A 20,720-nucleotide genomic window follows, 5' to 3' on the forward strand; every position below is an offset into this window, starting at 1 on the left:
ATGGGTTTGCCATTTTGCTTCATTTGTTCTCTCACTAATTCTGCAAAGCTTTAGCTGTATATCTTTAACAAATCAGTCATCCATACAAGCCCTGCTAGAAATGGATTTATGTAAATATGTGAGGGAGGGGAATTGTTGTAAAATTCATGTTGTTCACTCAAAATTGATCCTAAAATGACAAAAACACCACTAACATAAAAAAAAAAATACTTTCCTCAGTCTGCTGCATTGTGTCCAGATGGAAAAACCCTCATTAAAACAGCCCAACATTGATGTGTAGAGAGCTGAGTTTGTTGCTCACTGAATGAGGAGATGTTTAAACTGTATACAGGCCTGACACCGCGGCCTGTATAGCTCCACTTCACATGAAAGCATTTGTATCGTCTATAATTGGGTCTTGACGGGTGTTAACCAGGGTGACACTGCGAAAATAAATACGTAAATAAAGATGTGTTTTGGATTCCAAAAGAGTGCAAGAAAGGAGCTCCATTTATCACTTTTCAAAAATGATTACCGCGTGACAATAACCCCAAAGCTGAAATGGAGCTCCCTTTTTCCTCAAAGTGAATAAAATGGCAGGAGTGGGATTTGCAACCCGGATTTTCAGTCTCCCAATTCTCATCTACTAATCACTAGACTGCACTGGGGAGTTATCCTCTTAACCGGCTACTTAACTTTGTGCTCTTTATCACCAAATCATTAAAGTTTTGATAAGCTGTTAAAGAAGATTATGCACTTCTTTAAAATCTTCTAATCTTTTTTTTTGCCCGGAGACTGACTGTATGAAACAAAAAAAAGGGGGGGCAATAACGGGGATTTCTCACCTTTTTTCTTTCGCCACTTGTCATACATGTACTGATGTAGCGTCATCACCTCAGCTATGAGCCACTGACAGTGTGTCCTTTGTTTGCTGCTTCTGCTTTGACCTTATTAAATTAAACACAATGACATCCGCAACGCTTCCCCTTGTGAGAGTTGTTCTGCGTTGCGATGTGTCAGGTCGTTCCTCTAAATCCTCCACACTTGCCAACTGATGAAACACGATAAAGCAAAGAATTAATTGAAATCTTACAGTCAGTGTAAATTATCTTTATCGCTTTATGGCGCGCGGGGTGACACAATTACTGAGCTGAAAACAACAACAACGACAACGTCAAATACGCACAAGATGATATTCAATTCTGCTCTTTTGGACGTTATCATACGAGATATTAGAGGAATTGGCAATTTCAATAAATTGAATTTACTTTGGATTCTGAGGGCGAACGCCACCAAAAAATATTCACGCTGCGTGAACTCATACCTGACTCCAACACCTTTGTTGTAACTTTGCCACCGAGCTTTGGATGAAATTGGTCGGGTGTTGGTTTTTTTTTTGGTTGGTTCCACATTTTTGCTCCTAGCGACTTCTCTTTTTAGGGTAGACTTGGATGTAGTTGAGAAAGTGGTGAAGTGTTTGATGGCGTCGAGCCGTTGCATCCAGACTCAATTTAGACCACACATTCTTCTTCATCGCCCTCTGTTAAATATTCCAATCTGCATGTATATATGTGTGTGTGTGTGTGTGTGTGTGTGTGTGTGTGTGTGTGTGTGTGTGTGTGTGTGTGTGTGTGTGTGTGTGTGTGTGTGTGTGTGTGTGTGTGTGTGTGTGTGTGTGTGTGTGTGTGTGCACCCTCTGGAGGTGACAGTGAAATTGAATGTCGCCGTGCTAAAAATATCAAAACTTTGTCAAATTCGGTGTTGAGTTTGGTATTTTAACTGCAGTTTTTTTTTGTGTGTGTGTGTTGTTGTGGTTGTTTGGTGCCGTGTTTATCATGTCGACACCAGCGTGGACTGACAAGAAAATGCTCCTCAGTCCAACAACAACTTTGTTCCCACCTCGAAAGGCTGAGGCCCAGATTGTTTATATCTTCACCCCTGTACTGTCTTGCCTCTCTTGGCTGCTTCATTGCTCTCTGAGATGCATTACTTATGGAAAACAGTGAATATCTCAATACACAGTATGCTTGCAGAATATGCTTTGGCTCACGTTCCACTGGTCTAGGCTTTCTTTATGGCTGCCTGAAAAGATAGTAGCAGTTCATTCTGGAGGCTTGCCAGTGTGGATCTATGGGGGGAGGACAGTATCTTTAAGTGTGGCCTGGTGATTGGTTTGAGTGGCTGTGGCTTACTGTTAGGCGTTCTGTCCTGTGATTTCTGCATTACATTTTGTACAACTGCTCAGCCACTATCCCCCAAACTTGTCATTCAGGGAGTCGGAGGAAATGTGTGCACAGGGAGAGGGAGAGAGTGAGAGAGAGAGAGAGGGAGGGAGAGAGGTAACAGGATTCAGCAAAATGATTCCCCTGAGAGTTGTATTCCAGCACTGTGTTATGTATAATACATGCAGTGGCAATGTGTAACAAGCAGCAGGGTGGTGTAGTCCAGTCCCTGTAGGGGTGCCCCTGGACATCAGCACCAAGACGAGCTAACTATAGTGTCAAATGTGGATGTTTTTGCCTGGTGTTTTGGATCCTATAATACTAATAATAATAAACAGCAAAACTGTCACTGTTTTCTATGCTGTTGTCCAATCTCTATCCATATTTGTAGCCAGATGAACAGAAAGACAGGAATATTAAAAAAAGAAATAGAAGTCAAAGACCACGAGTAATGTTGGAGGCATTTTAATGTCTCAAATTATCATTCACAGTCTTTTCATGAATATAAATTCTTCTTTGAATTCCCCTTCAGTTAAATGAGTGGCAGCGAGAGCCCTGAAGTGGAAGTTTTTAAATGTGCAATATCTGTTTTTCCCAGGCTGTCAGCATGGCCCTGTTTGTTTTACATTAAACCCCCAAGAAGAGCCTTAGCAGCCAGCCATTACTAAAACTCTCAACTCTACTACCGCGCTAACTCATTATCGAGAAATCCACCTGGAACTCCCACAATGCTCTCCTCCACACTCCGACAGTTTCCTTTGAAGCTGAAGTTATAGAAACAGGCAGCAAGTCTGCAGAGTAATTATATGTTACAGTAATGCAAGGGAGGAAGAGGAGGGGAGAGAGAGAGAGAGAATGACAGACAGGGACACGGAGAGATAGAAACCAGTGGAGAATTTCCTCTACAGATAAACAACAGATTGATAAACAATACAGCTGGAGAGTAGGAGAGATTTAACACAGACACAAATTCAGCCTCATTTTGATTCTTCCTCACAACGTCTCCTTGTTGAATATGTTACCGACACAGGAAACATTGTCAAATTGGAGGGACTTTAACAACTAATGTTATAAAAAAAAAAAGGTAAAGGTTATATGTGGCAGCAGCTTCTCACGATCCATAGTTAAGTTTTATTGTTTCTTCCTGTTGTAGTAATTATGACGGGAACAAAGGAGGAGGTCAAGTGAAGACTCTTCTTTGGGTCAAAGGGCCTTGTACTTAAGTGGTTTAGCTACACTGTAGTCAAACTGGTTAAAGCTGGTATTCTATAGTATATACTTTTCTTATTATAAACAAATCCTTTGAAAAGAAAAAGAAAAACTAAAGAAAGCTGCTTCATTTCTTAACACTTGACTTCCCTACTTTTCAGTCTTAAACCCATTCTTTCTTAGTGATAATTTTAATCTTTGAAAGCAGATGATTAATACAGATTTTAAATTGTGTAAGGGCTTAATTGTGCATGTGTTTTTTAGCAGCAGATGAATATACATTTAGAGTTTACACCAGTGAGTTGGTGTATACGCTAGGGCTGAACAATTAATCAAATTTCTTATCAAAATCGCAATATTTCTTTCTTTTTTATTTTTTTAAGTATGATTTTGTCCTGACCTATACACATCTTATTCTACAGACTGAAGAAAGCATCTTTGTGTCTCACAGATCTGCACAAATATCACACAGTAATCATTTTAAATGTGTTATTCAAATCAAAATGAGAATAATTATGTAAAACAAAGTGCTCTCATATCATATGGTTGCAATTTCAGGCAGAATAACCAATTATTCAATTATTTAGATGTTTATTCATTAAAAGGAATATGCCAACCAATACAAAGGTGCCCTAGTTACGTTTTAAAGGTCAAATTTGTAAAAGCTATAGCTGAAATAATTTTAATTCAACAGTAATTGAAGATAAAAAATAATTATAAATGTGTTTGTTTGTTTTAGTGTAAAACAACCTGATTGTATAAATAGTTTTTCATTATTTCATCATCATTTCATTCATCTTTATCGGGAGCTGCTGGGTCAGCTCTACAGAGGGCGCCATTTTGGACCACACCATTTTTACTAGTAATAATAATAGCCTATAATGGACAATCCAAACAAATCTTTGGAGTTTTGATGCTAAATAAAAGTTCTCCAACACACTTAGGATTCTGTAATTTAAGGATACGATCAAGGATATATTCATCTGCAACATACAACAACACAAATAAATGGTGCTAAATTTTACACACTGTACCTTTAAAGGAATATTAATGAAACCTAACGTAAAATAATATATGACCCTGTTCATTCTTTAATCCAAGGTTTCCTCCATCCTGGTCCTGGGACACACTGCCACTGCCCTGTAGACCAGTGGGTCCCCAGGACCAGGATTGAGAAACCCATGCTTTAATCCAAGTGTGAACCTCATTGTCACATGGTATCAGAGTCCACTGAAACTATACACACACACACACACCGAGTGTGAGAAGTGAGAACATTATGTGGCATTATTCAGAGGTCACCTAAACTTTTCAACCATAAGCCTCTTAGGCCAGACCACATTCAGATACAGCTTGTCCAATAAGTCTCCAGAGCAAACTTCGCCCATTGTTCGTGCAGAAATTGACCAATGTAACGAGGCCGTTTTACATAAGCCCGGACAGTGCAGAATTAGCTATAACTCGTTGTGTCTTTGTATTATTTCATACTCCTCACAATCAGATCCTCTCTTTTTTTTTCTTATGCCTTCATTTGCTCTTTCCACTGCTCCATAGCTGCAGACCTCTGAGGCATAAGATGAAGTATTGCGGCTGGACAGATGTAGTATCTATTTGAATTTTTTTTTTTTTCTGAACCCCCGACTCGCAAAGCCTCACTGTACAAAGACATTTTAGCTCCCTTTTTTTTCTGCAGGAAATGAAGCAGAAAACTGCACTGTTCCCTGCACTGCTCAGTGGCAACGCGCAGCATTAACTAGTGAGATGAGAGGACTCTTACAGTTCAAGAATTTAATTGTTCATTTCAAACCTCCTCTCTTAAACAGACTGCGGTGAACAGGAGGTGCGAAGGGTTATTATCTGTTATCTGGGAACATAGCGAAATAGTGTGACTGAATAATAGCTAAACAAGTGACACAATGTAAAAAATTCCATTATCAGTGTATTAAAACAAAATTGTACCCTAAAGGAGTCCCCACCACAGCTCTGAGCAGCCAACTAATTATGTTTAATTAAAAGACAACAGAGATCAACAGAATCTTTTCATTAGGAAATTATTAATGATTCCACTGCAACTATAATTGATTGCAATGAGCCACGCAAGGACTCGGTACGGTCAGGCTGGAGTGAGCTGGGTTGAGAGGCAGGTTTAGGCATTTGGCAGCTGTTGAGTAGCACGTCTTTTTGCTGAAGCGTCCACATTAGCAAGAAGTTGTAAAGATGGCTTTATGGAGAGGAGGAGGAGGGGGGGAGGGGCGAGTATTTGAGGACAGCAAAATCCAAGTCATTCAGCGATCTGAGGGGGACTCTGGAGCAATCGCATGCATTTATTTTCGGGCAATATTCACGCACATACAAGCAGGTGCGATTATAGTCGGGAGCACACACATTATTCTCTTCTGTCTCTCCCTGCGTATGTTTAAATGTGGGGGCGTTTTTTTCACCCCCCCCCTCTCAATCGCAAGCATATAAACTACACGCACACACAAACACACACAACACACTTTGCTGCCGCTCCATTCAGAGCCACGCGTGAAAGACATCAGCTTCAGACGCTTCCTTCGACAGCCTTTTATGTGCATTGTTCTCCCCGATGCACCGGCACTTTTCCCTCTAGACAGTATACAGCACATGCAGCCGACGCCACACTGCCACAACACCCACAGTCAACCAACACACACACACACACACAGACACACAGGCTAACAAACAAACCAAAAAATTTCACATAATGGCTGCTGACACATATATTTGTCCATCTGCATTCTGCTCAAACTAAGCCTAGAGACAAAAACAACAATGCACGGAGCAAATGTAAAAGAAGTGATGGACACTGATGAGGGAGAAGACTGTTCTTTCATGTGTGTGTGTGTGTGTGTGTGTGTGTGTGTGTGTGTGTGTAGCCCGTCGTCCTTGTATCAGTGCCACAGAGGGTGTCGGGCTAATGAGCGTGGGCTGTCCTTAGAGCACGAGGGTTTGGGTTGTGCCATTCACTCTGCATATTTAAATGCCTTGTAGAGCTTAAGTAGGCCCACTTTTCCATGTCAGGGCAGCGTTCAATCCTGCTGCGACCATTAATTATGATACCATTGTGCTCCAGTGTGGCTAATAAGAGTGATGTATTGCACCCTCGTGGCATTATAATCATCTGAGTGAAGTACCTGGACTACAGTGTGTGCTTGCTTTAAGCACCAAAAAAAGAGAGGAATAAAAAAAAATAAAAAAAAACAGAGTGAAGAGGAAGCTTCTTCCTTCCTCTCCATCTCCACAGGCTGCTGCATCGGTAAACGCTCCGACATGAGAGTGTGTCACAGATTTAACTTCTCTATAATTGTATAATCAATGGTGAGAAATGCTTTGGTATTGATCATGCAGGAGGGCTGAAAGAGTGTGTCTGGGAGGAGAGACACACACACATACAGTCACTTGCGCCGCATCAGAAGCCATTATTTTTGATGACTTTCCCCCCACTTTCCCGTCCGAGCGTGTGCACTTGCTCTATCTACACAGTATGAACATGTTACACGAGTTATCTGCGCCGCTTCCTCTCGCGTCTTTGTGCTCAGAACCGATTAAGTGGAATTTTTTTTTTTTTAGGAGCCACGTCTTAATATTAGGAGCATGTCCCCACAGTATTGAATGTGTTCAATACAGATGGGGAAGAGAGATCACACTTTATTACATTAATCACTGCGACTTAATGTGATTATAGCGTATGTACTCGTAGATTTCGCTTCTTCGCTTTAACGGCATAATCAATGGCCATTTTTATATTCATTGAACAATTCTGCAGATATGAAAATAAGCCTTTTTTTTTTTTAAATCTACTGCATCTTGAGTCAGTAATTAAAGAGTCCATTCTGTGTGTGTCTTCTAAAAACCCTTAGCCTGCTTTTAGGCCTGGGTATGATCCAGCCCACCACCCCCATCTCTGCTGTGGTAAGTAGGTGTGAAAAGCATTGTCAGTGTGCTTTAGGATAAAGCCCCGTTGCTGGATGCCATTGGTCAGAGGGAGAGAGAGAGAGGAAAGAGAGCGAGTGTGTGTGTGTGTGTGTGTGTGCAGGGATAATCAGAGACAAAAGCTGAGAGCTGGAAAGTGCTACGCATCCGCACAGCTTTTTTTTTTTTGGGTGGGTGTCTTTTTATCAGGCTTGAGGAGGGTCACAGAGTGTGTGTGGGTGCGTTGTGTGTGTGTGTGTGTGTGTGTGTGTGTGTGAGGGAGAAGGAAAAAAGAGTGAGCAAAAGAGATGGAGAGAGAGAGATAGAGGAATCACTGGGGTGGAGGGGTGTTTAGATCGTCAGTCAGCGTGATGGAAAACCACACGGTTAAAGTCTCTCTGAGGGTTGACACAGGACTCTGCGGCAGCGAGTGTAGCTAAACAAGTGAAAGTGAGTCCAGGTGAAACTGAGTCCAGGTGAAACTGACGCGCTGAGGGGAAAGAGGCGATGATCATAGTGAATGAAAGGAAAAAAAAAAGCCCATAAAGGAGTTTAGTGGAAGAAAAACATACAACGTTCACTGTTGCAGTGATAGCACAAGGCTTAGAGGATGGAGTTAGAACAATTCCATTCAAGTTGTGTGGGTTCCATCAGAGCGGGGGTCCATTTTTCCCGTGATAATGTTTAAACCACCGCAAATCAATTTTAAGGGTGAGCAAAACGTAATCAGATTTCCTCCGAAGAAATAACTCGACACATTACAAAATTGTTTCGGGGGTCGGTGCCGTGTTCAGGTAGGAGAACCCGGCGATAACCTTTATACATACTTTTGCAGCTAATCCATTTTATTGATTGTGCATCCACCTGTGTGGAGAGAAAAAAAAACAAAACAAAACAAAAACACATAGCCTCATAGTCTTTAGAGAGCCGTATCAGTGCGATATCACACCTATTTCTTTTCCTCATTGCAACTCATGGAGGAGCACAACAGCAAGCCACCTCTAGCACAAGAACCTTATCTTGGGGTTGTTTTATCATGCAATCTGGTCAAAGGATCTTAGTCATTCCCACCCCTCTTTAAAGTCCAATGCCATGGGTAAGGACACAGGGAGGAACAAGGTTGGTTTCGTGATGAGCTTTTAAGATGTTGCTGTAGCGATTTGGAAATTTTGTGGAGATACGTCCAGAGTAGCTGCAATCGAGGTTGGTTTTTGACAGTGTAGTTTGCCAGTTTTTAATGTCAGTGATCCAAAAAATAAAGACTGAACTGGAACAGATCTCTCCGCCACGTGTTTTCAGTGTATAATAAAGGTAATGGCAAATGTGAGGATAAGGCACGGATAATGCTGGACTGATCTTCGTTTGGAGGATAATGACTGACTCAAATGAAACACTGTTGTCCTGACAATAACATGAGTGCATCCCGTGCTCATTCTGCTGTCGCTTGCATTCATTTAGTCAATGCAGCGTGCCAGCTCTGTTTTTATTCTAAGTCTCTGGTCTCATGTTGCCTTAAATAAAAAAAAAAAGATACTGAAGTGTTTCTGTCAGCTAATCTGCGACGAGAGAACAGAAGGAGTATTGAGAGAAAATGCTAAATGAAAAACAAACTATGGTTTATTAATAATTTGACTTTGTGGCGCTGTATTTCTCGACAAGCTAGTGCACATAGACTCAGCTTCCTGTCCAGCTTAACGTCACAGAAAAACAAACAACAAACGGTGAGATGAACGGTGCTGTGGTTCCGTATGTTTCGTACCTGCTGTACATGTCAATCGTGATGCAACTTTGATGAAGCAGGCTCCTGTGCTTGCTGCGTTGTCCGAAGAAAGACGCCACCGCCGTATGATCCGAGAGGGCTTACAACTCCAGTCCGGTTAGACATATACATGCAGGAGTAATCAGACTATGAATCGCATTATCCAGGTATGTTAGTCCGACTAAGGCTCGCTCGATTTTTAATTGGACTAACGTGCTTAAAATGGCAGTAAGAAAAGTGAACTATCGTCTTAGTCCGACTAAAATCAGGACTTTTAACATGCGTGTAAACACACCGACTGATATAAAATATACAATTACTTGACCACATCCAACAACCAAACCAAAACCTGTTAAAATCACGCAACTGACAAAGACTGTGATGACTTTCTTTGAGCAGTGTTGACTGCTGCGACTCATTCACGGGTCATTATGGATTTGAATTGTACTGAGCAATCAAAAATATGCACATCCCAGTTCTAAGTACCTACCTACCAGTGTTGCTTTTCACTTAACTACAAAAAAAAAAAGCAAAACCATTCACTACCTCCTGTAGAAACACTGAACATTGGCCATGGACATACACTTTGAGAATCATCTACTGTGGATCAAGTTACTCAGGATACTGAATGTCTCACAGCGTGTTTTTGTGATTTCAATTTTGGGACTGTAAATTATCATCGTGACAGTGATACTGGCTGCTCTGGAGCTAAACTCTACCTCCATTAGGTTGCTTCAGTTCCTGGGCTCTGCTGACCTCTGCCTGTCAGTGCTAGGTGACAGAGATGGGTGCCCCTGTTCCTTGTGTGCGTGTGAATGTGTATGTGTGTGTGTGTGTGTGTGTGTGTGTGTGTGTGTGAGTGTGAGTGTGGGAGCAGACAGGCGTGCTGTAGGTACAGTAGTGTGGAGGACTAGACATCAGTGTCGTCCAGGTCAGACAGGGCCATCCATTCTCTAAGCCCAAGGGGAGAGAGAGTGTGTGTGTGAGTGTGTGTGTGTGTGTGTGTGTGTGTGTGTGTGTGTGTGTGTGTGTGTGTGTGTGTGTGTGTGTGTGTGTGTGTGTGTGTGTGTGTGTGTGTGTGTGTGTGTGTGTGTGTGTGTGTGTGTGTGTGTTTGGGTTGGAGCGTGCGTGTGTTTGAGGGAAAAAGAGAGATTGGGTGTGGGGGGGGGGGGGGGGGTGAGGGTGGTGGGTAGGGTGTACTGATGCACTGTTTCTCTTAACTCTGTCAAAGCCACTCCATTGTGCTCCCCCGTGCAGTGAGTGGAAACCAATCTGTCATCGCTCCACTAGCCAGCATACTAGAAGAGGTCTAGACTGCTGGAAACACAAGTCTATTCAATGTGAAATGTAACTGGAATCTGAGCCCTTGGATAGCTGGATTGAAGGAAGAAAAAAAAAAAAATGATGTTAGATTTTTGAACCCCGCTCTCCCACAGACTGTGAAATGGAAGCTGCGAGTACAGTATTTTTGGTGTGTGTGCGAGATAGGTTTCAGTCTGGTATCTCTCCCCTTCTCCACGGCGAGGTGATTGACATGTTTTGTGGATCTCCATCATGTGAGGTTTGCATAAGCATGAAGGCCTCAGATGAAACCTCATTGGGATGTTACCTAGCAGAGTTGGCCTCCTCTTAAGATTAGATTTTTTTTTCTTCTTCTCTCCCTGGGATTGACATTATTTAGACACAGTTACAGAGAAGTGACACTGCAACCTTTTTCTATTTTTTTCCCGACTCTACACCCGTGTTTCCCCCCCGTACACCTGTCACCTACAGAAATGGAGCATCACCCGAGCAGCAGAAAACATGACCACCTCCCCTGATGCCCTGAGCTCACTAAGCCTGCATAGTACTGAATAGCAGGTGCTAATGCTATGTTCCAATGCCATTCAGAGTCACTCCTTCCCTTCTCCTTACAGGAATCCCCCTTACGCCATTTTCCCTGTAATCTCCCCACTACTCTATGTTATGGGGTGGCTCGCCCGCTGCTCCCACCACTATTCCACAGCCCCTGTGCTTCTTACAACCAGTACCTCCGCCATTTTAATCCCTTTGACCCAAAACCTGTGTGTTTCCCTGTATCAACAGCTCCTGGAGATTACATCCTGCCTGCCTCCTCACCACTGCATACTTCAGTCACTGGGGTTGGAGCTGGCTAGTGAATGCCAGGGTCTTAGTCAGACGCTGCTGGGTGTGATAGCCACTGTGGCCTGTTAGCCCGGGCTGTGGTTGTAGCCAAAGTGCAGGCAGCTGGAAGAGCAATGAAGGTGGAAGAAGATGTGCAGGGCACAACAAAAAATCAGATCAGGCATCTGAGCTTGTAGAGACTTCAGGACAGGTTGGGTTTGTTAGTGGGGAAAAAAAAGGATTTCGGACAGTTTCAGAAAATACGAAGAAGCGTTACTTTTTTTTTTTTTAAGAAAAGCAGCAGACCTGCAGCTGCTTCTCCGGAAGAGAAGAGAAAGAGGCTCAGTCACTGTCTGCAACAATTCAGCTGCTGAGATTATCTTTGCATGGCAACTAAAGTATGGCAAAGTTTAAAAATAAATGAAGAAATATTCTCTAGTTTCACATTCCCTCCAGAATGATGGATAAAAACAGAACCGATTGTTTCAGTATCAAGATGCAGGTATAACACTGATAACCAATTATAACTTACAGTACACTGATATTAAAAGTAAGATGTTTTTGTTATTTAACAGGCATGGGTGGGGGACTTGGAAAAGAAACATCTAACAACACACAATCGATGAAACACAGGCAAAAATAACATGTGGCTCATTAAAGGTGCATTATGTAATAAATCTAAAACAACTGGCCATAAAACCCTCCTAATATGTCACAGAGACTCAGGAATAATGTTCATATAACAAACTGAACTCACCAACAACAACATTACAGCCAAAATATTTTCATTAAAAAAAATATTTTCATGTAAATCATGTTTATGTTTTGAAATAATGTTTTGGCATGTGGTGCCACCTACCGCCGTCTACCAATCATTGCGGTCAGTAGAGTCTCAGCTGCCGTGCAACCACAGGTTGCCAGTTACGTCAGAAAACGAAACCTAAAATACTTTGGTGTTCGAACTTGAATGTAGTAACCGTTGTTGGCCACATTCTTACATATGGCACCTTTAAATGCAAGTTAATCTTTAAAGTCCATTCACATCTGTTATCGATCACTTTTACTGAAAGATAAATTCACGTTTGAATGATGACAGTCATATCAAATTACAAGACTTCTGGGTTGCCAAAGTTGTGTGGCGAGGGTGAAGCACGGAGCAACTCAAACGATGCAGTGTAAAGTCGATTTTTACAACCCGAAATAACAAACGCTTCACGTCAAACTGCGGTGAAATCTATATGACATAATTTTTCATTGGATGAAATCTATCAGCCTTCAAAGGAGCAGAAACAAAATGCATATGGAACACATCCATGCAGCTCGTATGTTCCTCCCACATGCTACTTCAGGGAGAACATGAGAATGAGGTGAGGTTCAGGAGGTTAGTGGATTTATCTTAAAGCAGCCTGTCAGGATCCTGCTCTGTTAGTGCACGTCATGTCAGAGAAAGTGAAAGCAGTCGTCAGGAGAGTTAGAGGTGGTACTGATGTCTGTGCTCGCTGAGGGCGCGTCCTCTTTCATGTAGTGTTTCCGTTAATGGGTTAGCACTTTATTGATGTGAACATATGTGATCATTACATCAAGAAGTGCCCTCCTCTCTCGCTCTCTCTCCCTCATATTTCGCGTAGGCCACATTAAATCAAGTCGGAGACTCTAGTTAAATTACACCCTATCAGCATGTTGCCTCGTCATATCAGAGAGCACGCGGCCTGTAAAGGGTGATTAATCAATGTTTTGATTAAAATTCAATCACATTTTGTGATACTTCAGGGGAGACAATCACCTCCTTCTCTGCTCTGACCTTCTGTCTGCCTCTGTGCTTAGACATACTTTGAGACGCACATACAAACACATACATATGCAAACCAAAAAAAAAAAACCTTCCAACCCTTTCCAGTGTGTGTTGTCCGTCACTGCTTGGCCTGTTCTCACGGCTCAGCAGAGTTCAGGGGCTGATTTAAGGGCCCTTATAAATGGGAAAGTTGCAAGAGAAGACAAAAGCCACAGAACAAATCACACAGCGGCAGACTCAAGGTTTCTGCTAAACCTATTCAACTGGAGGGGAGCAGCAGAACAGTGAAAAATATATACACACTCCATCCTGTCAGAATGCTTTTGGCTTATCTTGAGTGACTGTCAAGGCTGGGAATATCAGGGAATGGACAGAAATATATAAAATTAATAAGCCGCTGGATGTTGCCGGGAGTTATGATGCTTCATAAATCCTGGTTTGATCATAGCGGACAAGGCTTAAAACCACAGCTTCCTAATGCGCACCGCAGTGTTTTAGACTGGAATTTATTCTGTTTGGGAGATAGAAGCCCTTAGCTGGCAAAAGTAAGATTTATCATCTTCCCACCCCTCCACACTTTTTCTTTCATGAGTGACAAATATTAAAAAGAAGGCCTGAGGGAAGTTGGCAGCCATTACCACCTTTAATAGAAGGGCACAGGCGTAGCAAGGTGAAACTGGGGCCAAAGGCAGAGAAACCCTATTCAAAGAAATGAGAGAGAAGAGGGAGAAGAAGAGGGAGAAATTGGAACTTATCAGTTGTAGTTCCATTGTCGGGTCATGGGTCTTGGAGCTTTTGTTTGTTTGTTTGCGTCTTATACTGAATGGATGGATGCTATCTCTCGCACCATCCACACAGGTCTGCTCTGTTGAGAGCTGCAGGTAATATTTCACGTCAGGAATTTAGCAAGCCTACCCACCGACTCCATTCTACAGTGAGACGGCTACCACATCCATCATCATCCCCTCTAACTCCTCACCGTGTTGCCTTTAGTGATGAAATGGAAGCGGGTATGTTTACAAGTGGTGCTTCTACAGTTTATCTAACAGCTGCGATTGAAAAGAAGAAGAAGATACATAGGTATTTGTTTTATAGATTAAACAGCTAACCAGTGACTGTTTTTAATAACAGATTCATCATTTAAGCCATTTTTTTCATCAGAAACTAAATATTTATTTGGTTTTCTGTTTCACCCATGTGAAGACTTACAGCATTGCCCTTGTTTAAAACCAAGGAAAGTAGAATAATTGAGAGTTCTGGATTGTAAGTCAGACAAAAAGAGACCCCTGGATGGCTTTGCCATCTATTTTCTCGTAACAGCAAATGGATTAATGCAGAAATACCAACAGAGAAAGAGTGATAATAAGAAATTAGTTGTAGCCTTATGTAAAATAGTTAAAAATGATTGGTTCCACTTCCACCAGTGATGAGAGTAAACAGCGACTTTAACATGAATGCATGTAATAATCTAATTCTGTATCAATCATACATATTTTTTGTACATTTGATACATTCATTCATTATAAACTTCAGAACCATTTTCAGTGCAGTGTGTGCAAAGGAGAACTTTCGCAGTGTTGCTACTTTTACTCACACAAAGGAAGGATCTGAAGACTTGTGTCACCAGCAGGTGTCTTTGCGAGGATCACCCTCCTGTCACGGGGCTTCAGGTGTGTAAACACGACTGTGGAGAAAGAGACTAATTAGACATGTGTCTAATCTCCATGGCTTTACCTGTCAATAAAAAAAATGTTGTCAGTGGAGATGAAATCTCTTGGAATGAAAGGCCTGGCAGTTTTGATATGTAAAACACATGTCATATTGTTTCAGTCAGTAACATCCTGATGGGACACGTTGTCAACAGAGGCAAAACGACAACAAAAACATCTTTGCTGTACCAGATCACAATAATGACTTTCTAATTTAAAGACTCGTTCCCCCCCTCTCCGTGCATTACTTGGTAGAGGTCATGCTTTCTGCACACAAGTTGCAGGAAGTAAATTTATTCCACTTATTTCTTGTAACTGCACACAAAAAAAAGTAATGAGGTGCTGGAGATAAATGTATGAAGACAGTTACTGTAGCTGCCTTTGAGTCAATTAGCACATTTCAGACAAACATCGTCACCTTATTTAGCTTCCCAATATGCAGCATCTGACTTTTATCCAATTACATTATGTGAGGTCTGTGGGCATCCCGGGCACACTGCACATAATAGAAGATGCCATATTTGGTGTGATATTCACCAACACTTTTCAATTGCATATGCCTATGGCTCACTATGAATTATTCAAAGACTTCATCCCGCACAGAGCAGCGTGAGGAACTCGGCTCCATGGTAAACAGATTTTCTGCTCACCATCCTCGCAAATCTAAAGTGTAGGACATTGTAAGTGGCAAATAATTACACGGTCACCCCTTTACACCCCTGAGTTAACCTGTCCTCACATGCATTTCCGTCTGCATAATATTTTTTTGTCACTGGAGAAAAACTTTCAAGTTCACTGTTGCCCAGGAAGTGCGAGTGCACACACACACAGACACACACACACGGAGAGAGAGAGAGACTTCTTGATTTATCCATCCATGTATTCCACTTACAAACCTCTGTTTAAATATGTTATCGCCTTTTTCCATCTTATCAAACATACTTAGCTCTAAAAACAGCTCTACCATGGTAACAGAATTTCTGTGCACCCTTGTTCTCCCTGTGTTGATTTATTAAACTATAACAGATAACAGCCCTGGAGTTTGACTCTGGCTATGTATAATCACTTTAGTTCCTCACTGGCTATTGTGCTGTGAAATAGAAAAAATATGAAAATTACATGAATTGGGGTTGTTGTTTTTGTTGTTTTTTTGACATATCCATTGCATTACTGCAGCAACAATCTCTGGCTAATAGAGAGTTCACATTATGAAAGATGCTACATATTTAAGAAAAAACTACTTTCCATCAGTGTCTAAGAGGTTTTTTCCCTCCCTTTTCTCTGCTTTCGGGATTCGCCCTGACCTTGAACTGTTCCGTATCTTCCAGTGCAGATCAGTGGCAGTGACACATGTCATGTGTTGGAGAGGATTGAGGAGGGGGGGGTAGGGGGGGTAGGGGGGGGATAGAGGAGACAAGGGGGAGTGATCTTGGTCTGTAGCCCAGTCAGAGTCAGAGTCCGCCCTCGTGTCAAAGGATGGGCATGTTTGGCCCAAAACATAGACTGCACCTCATCCACTAATCTCAGCACGAAAAACACCTTCGGGTGGCTGACAGAGAGATGAGCGTACACACATTGTACAGTGTCGAGGAACACTGAGAGGGTTCAAAGCTGCCCTTAAATTCTTGGGCTGCAGGGAGGGATGGCTACATGGAGGAGAACAAGAGAAAGACTGAAGGGGAGGAGGAGGAAGAGGAGGAGGAGGAGGAGGAGGAGGAGGAGTGCATCTCCACATTCTCCTCTTGTAAAGCCGACCTGGCTGAAGCAAAGCCAAGCCTCCCTTTCTCCCCTCGTGTTCTGCTTTGTAGAAAAACCCTCCATATTTTCTGTGCGGGCTGATTCACTCCCACTCAGTAGGAAAACACAAACGACAAAAGGGTCGACGCTTTTTATAAATTGACAACATCTTAAGGATCGCCCCCCCATCACTACCACCACCACCTGAATTACTATCAGGTAGTTGAAAGCACATTATCGCATGTGAATGAAGTTAACACGCACATCGACCTGCGATGTTTCTTTGCGTCAGTGTTATGCTTCACTGATCACTCCCTTTTCACCCTGACAGATTGTATGAAGGCGGTGGAATAAATTGCTATCGACTCACTGGGGCTCTGAAATTGAGATCAAAACTGCAAACTCCCGATAGATTAACATCTGTATTTTACAAAGATGGCTAATGTCACACGGTTGACAACGATCATTATGTCCCGGGTTAGCTTTGAAATTATTTACCTTTCATCATTTAAAACGACGCATTTTACCTTTGGTTTGCGGGCTAATTGATAGACTCGGGCCTTGTCATTTGTGTGTGGTGTATCAAGCAGATGCTGTGACTTTGAGCGCTTCTGTAAATAAATTAATCATAAAGTTTGTTTTTTCATCACGTTAAAAAAAAGAAAAAAACCCTCTCTTTGTCTTTGTGTTTGGCGCCTTTTGCATCGACACGAGGCTAAAACCCCGAAGACTACAACGTTTAGGAAAGCTCCTAAATAGCGGCTCTGAAGCTAGGTTTGAGCTTTGTCATCACGCTTGAAGAATTTCCTTTTAATGTACTGTAATGTGAAATTCAGTGGGGACAAGTTTAATTGAGTTTTACACAAACCAGTTGGGAGTAGCGCTGGAAGGTAGGTGATGTTGAGGTTTTTAATCTCTGGCTCCGGAGAGGCTTGTTGACGGAGTGGTTCTTTCTCTTTGTGGAGAAAAAAAGAGGAAGCCTAAGAAATGATACATCCGTGGATAAAACCAATTGGCAACCCTCAAAGGGACGGGGGGTGATAAGGCAAATCCAGCACTTGTAGAGAAATAAAAGAATCCAACTGTTCATTAAAATGGGAAACAAAACAGGCGATTGAGAAGGAAGGCAGACTGCTCAGTGGAGGAGTGAGTGAAATAGACAAACAGAGCCAGAGATATCAGAGAAAAGGATTGGAAAATAATCAAGGATTTGTGAGGAGAATTAATAAGGGAGATAGGCACAAATAAGCATTTTGTCTGACTCTCTGCAAAATTAGGAGGGATGGACTACAATTATCAAACAGGGGAAATGGCATAAGATACATAGACACCTAATTATAAAGGATAACCTAGTTTTTTATGAAGATTGCTGTCTTTTTATTTTACTCTTTGATTATAGGGGGCTTTTTTTGTGCCTAATAAACCAGATTCATAGGATAGAATATATTCAGAGACTGTTTAATATTGTAGTATTCTCTTATTATTTGCCAGCACTCTACACGCTGTAATGACTATATAATCCATAGAGGATCCAGTGATTTTTTTCGTATCCCCCACCACAGGAACATTAGCATGAGGAAGAAAAAATTTAATTACAAATATCGTTTGCTTTTACTCTTTTTTTTTTAAGTTCCCATAGAATCTGAAAGAATATTTGTTAATATGCTTTAAATCATCCAAAATGTGACTGTGGTTTGGTCTCTCCACTTCTGAATTCACAATCAAACAGCACAAAAGATGCAACAATTAAAAGAATCCGTGGCTTTCCTCCTTTCAGACTGACATCTCTTCATATATGTGCTGAATGAATGTGCTGGCTATGTTGGACGTTTGCGAGATTTTGCTGTTGCCCTGTATTTCTGACAATTCACCTCCCACAGTAGAGGTCAGCTGACTCTTATCACCTGACCCAGCTCTCAGTAATGTGGTTCAGAGTCAGGGACTTGAGGTGATACAAACAAAGGCCTAATCATGGACTTAAAAGAGAGAGGCTGAAGAAAAGGCGAGGCGGGAGGTGAGCGGGGGTGAAGGAAACTGCCAGTGAAATAATCAGCACTTGTACGATCGGCCACCGAGACATTCCATTGCTGTTTTGTGTGAAAGAGAGCCATTCATCAACATATCAATAAAAATATGGAGCAGATTATTATTGTGTTTGCTTACCACGGGCCTCCCTCGTAAATAATGGGTCTGCCTCTGCTGCTTGTATTAATTATAATTAGAATGCTGATAATGTGTGTGCTCTTTTATTACACGAGCTGAATCAATTTTACAGTCTTATTCAGCCACACAAGGTCACGCTAACTTGCCAGGGCAAGAGATGGCTTCTTGTAAAGAGGAAGCGGGCGACACAGACCCAAAGTGGTCAGATACAGTAAATGTCTCGGCATCGACGCGTCGCAACAACTATAAACTTTTTTTTTTTTGCTTCATTGTCTTCAATTCTTGAATGGGAAGCAGGAGGCTCAACGTGTCTAATGAATATTTCCAGTTACTCTGGACAGATTGGTCACGAAAACCAATAAAACAACATGTCGCCAATTGCCTGTTGCCACTTTCAGCAAATAAAGAGCATCATTCACATTCGTGATGAGTCACGGTCCCCTCAACCACGAATGTGAGTCTAACATTTATAGCACGATCATGTGAGGGCAAATGTGGAATTGTTGAGCAATGACACCAAAAATATGTTATAAAAAGCTCTATAGTTCTATACGTTAATTAGGTAGGGTTGGAGATCCTGGATATACTGTTCGAGCAGGCTACACTTTGAATTCAAAAGTCCAAGCCCCTTTCAACGTGCGACGAACACAGATTCTGAGCACTGGGTTAAGGTTAGGGATTGGCAGTTTTCTTGGCAGTAGCTTTCCCAAACAAACGTCTTCCGTTTGCGACCAACACCTGTTGTTGGCACCTTTTCAGCCATGACGTTGCAACTGTCTCGTTTGATTTAGTAAGAAGTCTTCTGAGCATGCACGATGAGTGCATTTGTTCGGGCCGTACATTATGACTGGATGGTGTCTTTACAGGGTGGTGTCTTGATATTTTTAAATTTTTGTGTCGATGCATTCATGAATTGGTTACAATTCGGGTTGTGATGAAGATACTGAAGCAATACAGTAAAAAAAAAAAAAATGGTCCAGAAAATGATCTCCCACCCCACTTTTAATACAATTAGAGCTTTTTTTAAATGTGTAATCTTTGCGTTTCTACAACTAAAACGCATTATAATATCATTGTTGCTTACCTTCGCCCCAAAGAAGCTATTCATGTGTTGTCAAAGCGGCTCGAGTGTCAAACTGCATGCTTGATTACAAAGCGCTTCTGGTGTATTTTGGTTTGCATTTGTTTGACAGTTCACAGGAGAGTGTGTGTTTTGGCTAAAATATTGAATCCCAACGTAGTCTAAATTCATAAGGCGCCCCACTGGCATGTTCCTGTGATTCCCATTTCCTCACGAGTTCAACAGTCAGTTATGGCTAAACAACAGTGAATCTCACCAGCCCATCAGTCGGCTCACACCTTTAAAGCTCGCTGCATGGTTTTAAAGACTGTGATTTAGCTTGGTTTGGCATTGCTGAAACCAACAAACCACTCCACAGATTTAAAAAAAGAAAAAAAAAAAAAAAATTGACATATCTGTTTGTCCCATTTTGCCATTTGCCACACATGAAATTGGTTTCCTCGCTGTGAAGACCACAGCGGTCTGTGTCTTCACAGCGAGTCACTGGTTACAACAAATAAACCCATAATGTTTACAATAAACATAATCGTCCTAATTAATGTTATGCACACACAGGGATTTGTCCAATTAGAGACGCATACATACATACATACATACATACATACATAGGATGCTGTGTTTTCGAAAAAACACAGACACAATACATGAGCATGTTTCCATTTTTGTATATAATGAAACATTTGCATTTTATGAATACCCCGCTATCAGTGAACAAACATTTTACATATTTCATTTGCCGTTGCCTCCTTTCACCCGTTAATAATTGGGTGTGTATTTCCCTTCCAGTGTAAGTTGTTGTATTTATTTATTTTTTTGCCAGTGAATGTTAAAATGACCCCGCGTTCCCCTGTGAATGTGTGCATCTGTCATGAAATTATACATCCCATCAGCCCTCATTGAACTGGGCATTGACTCTGCGCCTGCAGACTCACTCCCTGCCAGTGAATCTTGATTATGGATTCTGTGATATTGCAAATGACTTGAGATTCCTCTGAATGTTTTGGATTAA

At 41.7% G+C, this 20,720-nt stretch overlaps 1 protein-coding gene across 2 annotated transcripts in view; it reads left to right on the forward strand.

Moving 5' to 3' along the window:
* Positions 1-20,720, forward strand: part of zfpm2a (zinc finger protein, FOG family member 2a) — a gene marked incomplete at its 3' end in the record, with an annotated part of 114,024 nt that overhangs the window by 70,837 nt on the left and 22,467 nt on the right. The window lies entirely within an intron of this gene.

This window comes from Microchirus variegatus, assembly GCF_963457635.1.
Source record: "Microchirus variegatus genome assembly, chromosome: 1".
NCBI lineage: Eukaryota > Metazoa > Chordata > Actinopteri > Pleuronectiformes > Soleidae > Microchirus > Microchirus variegatus.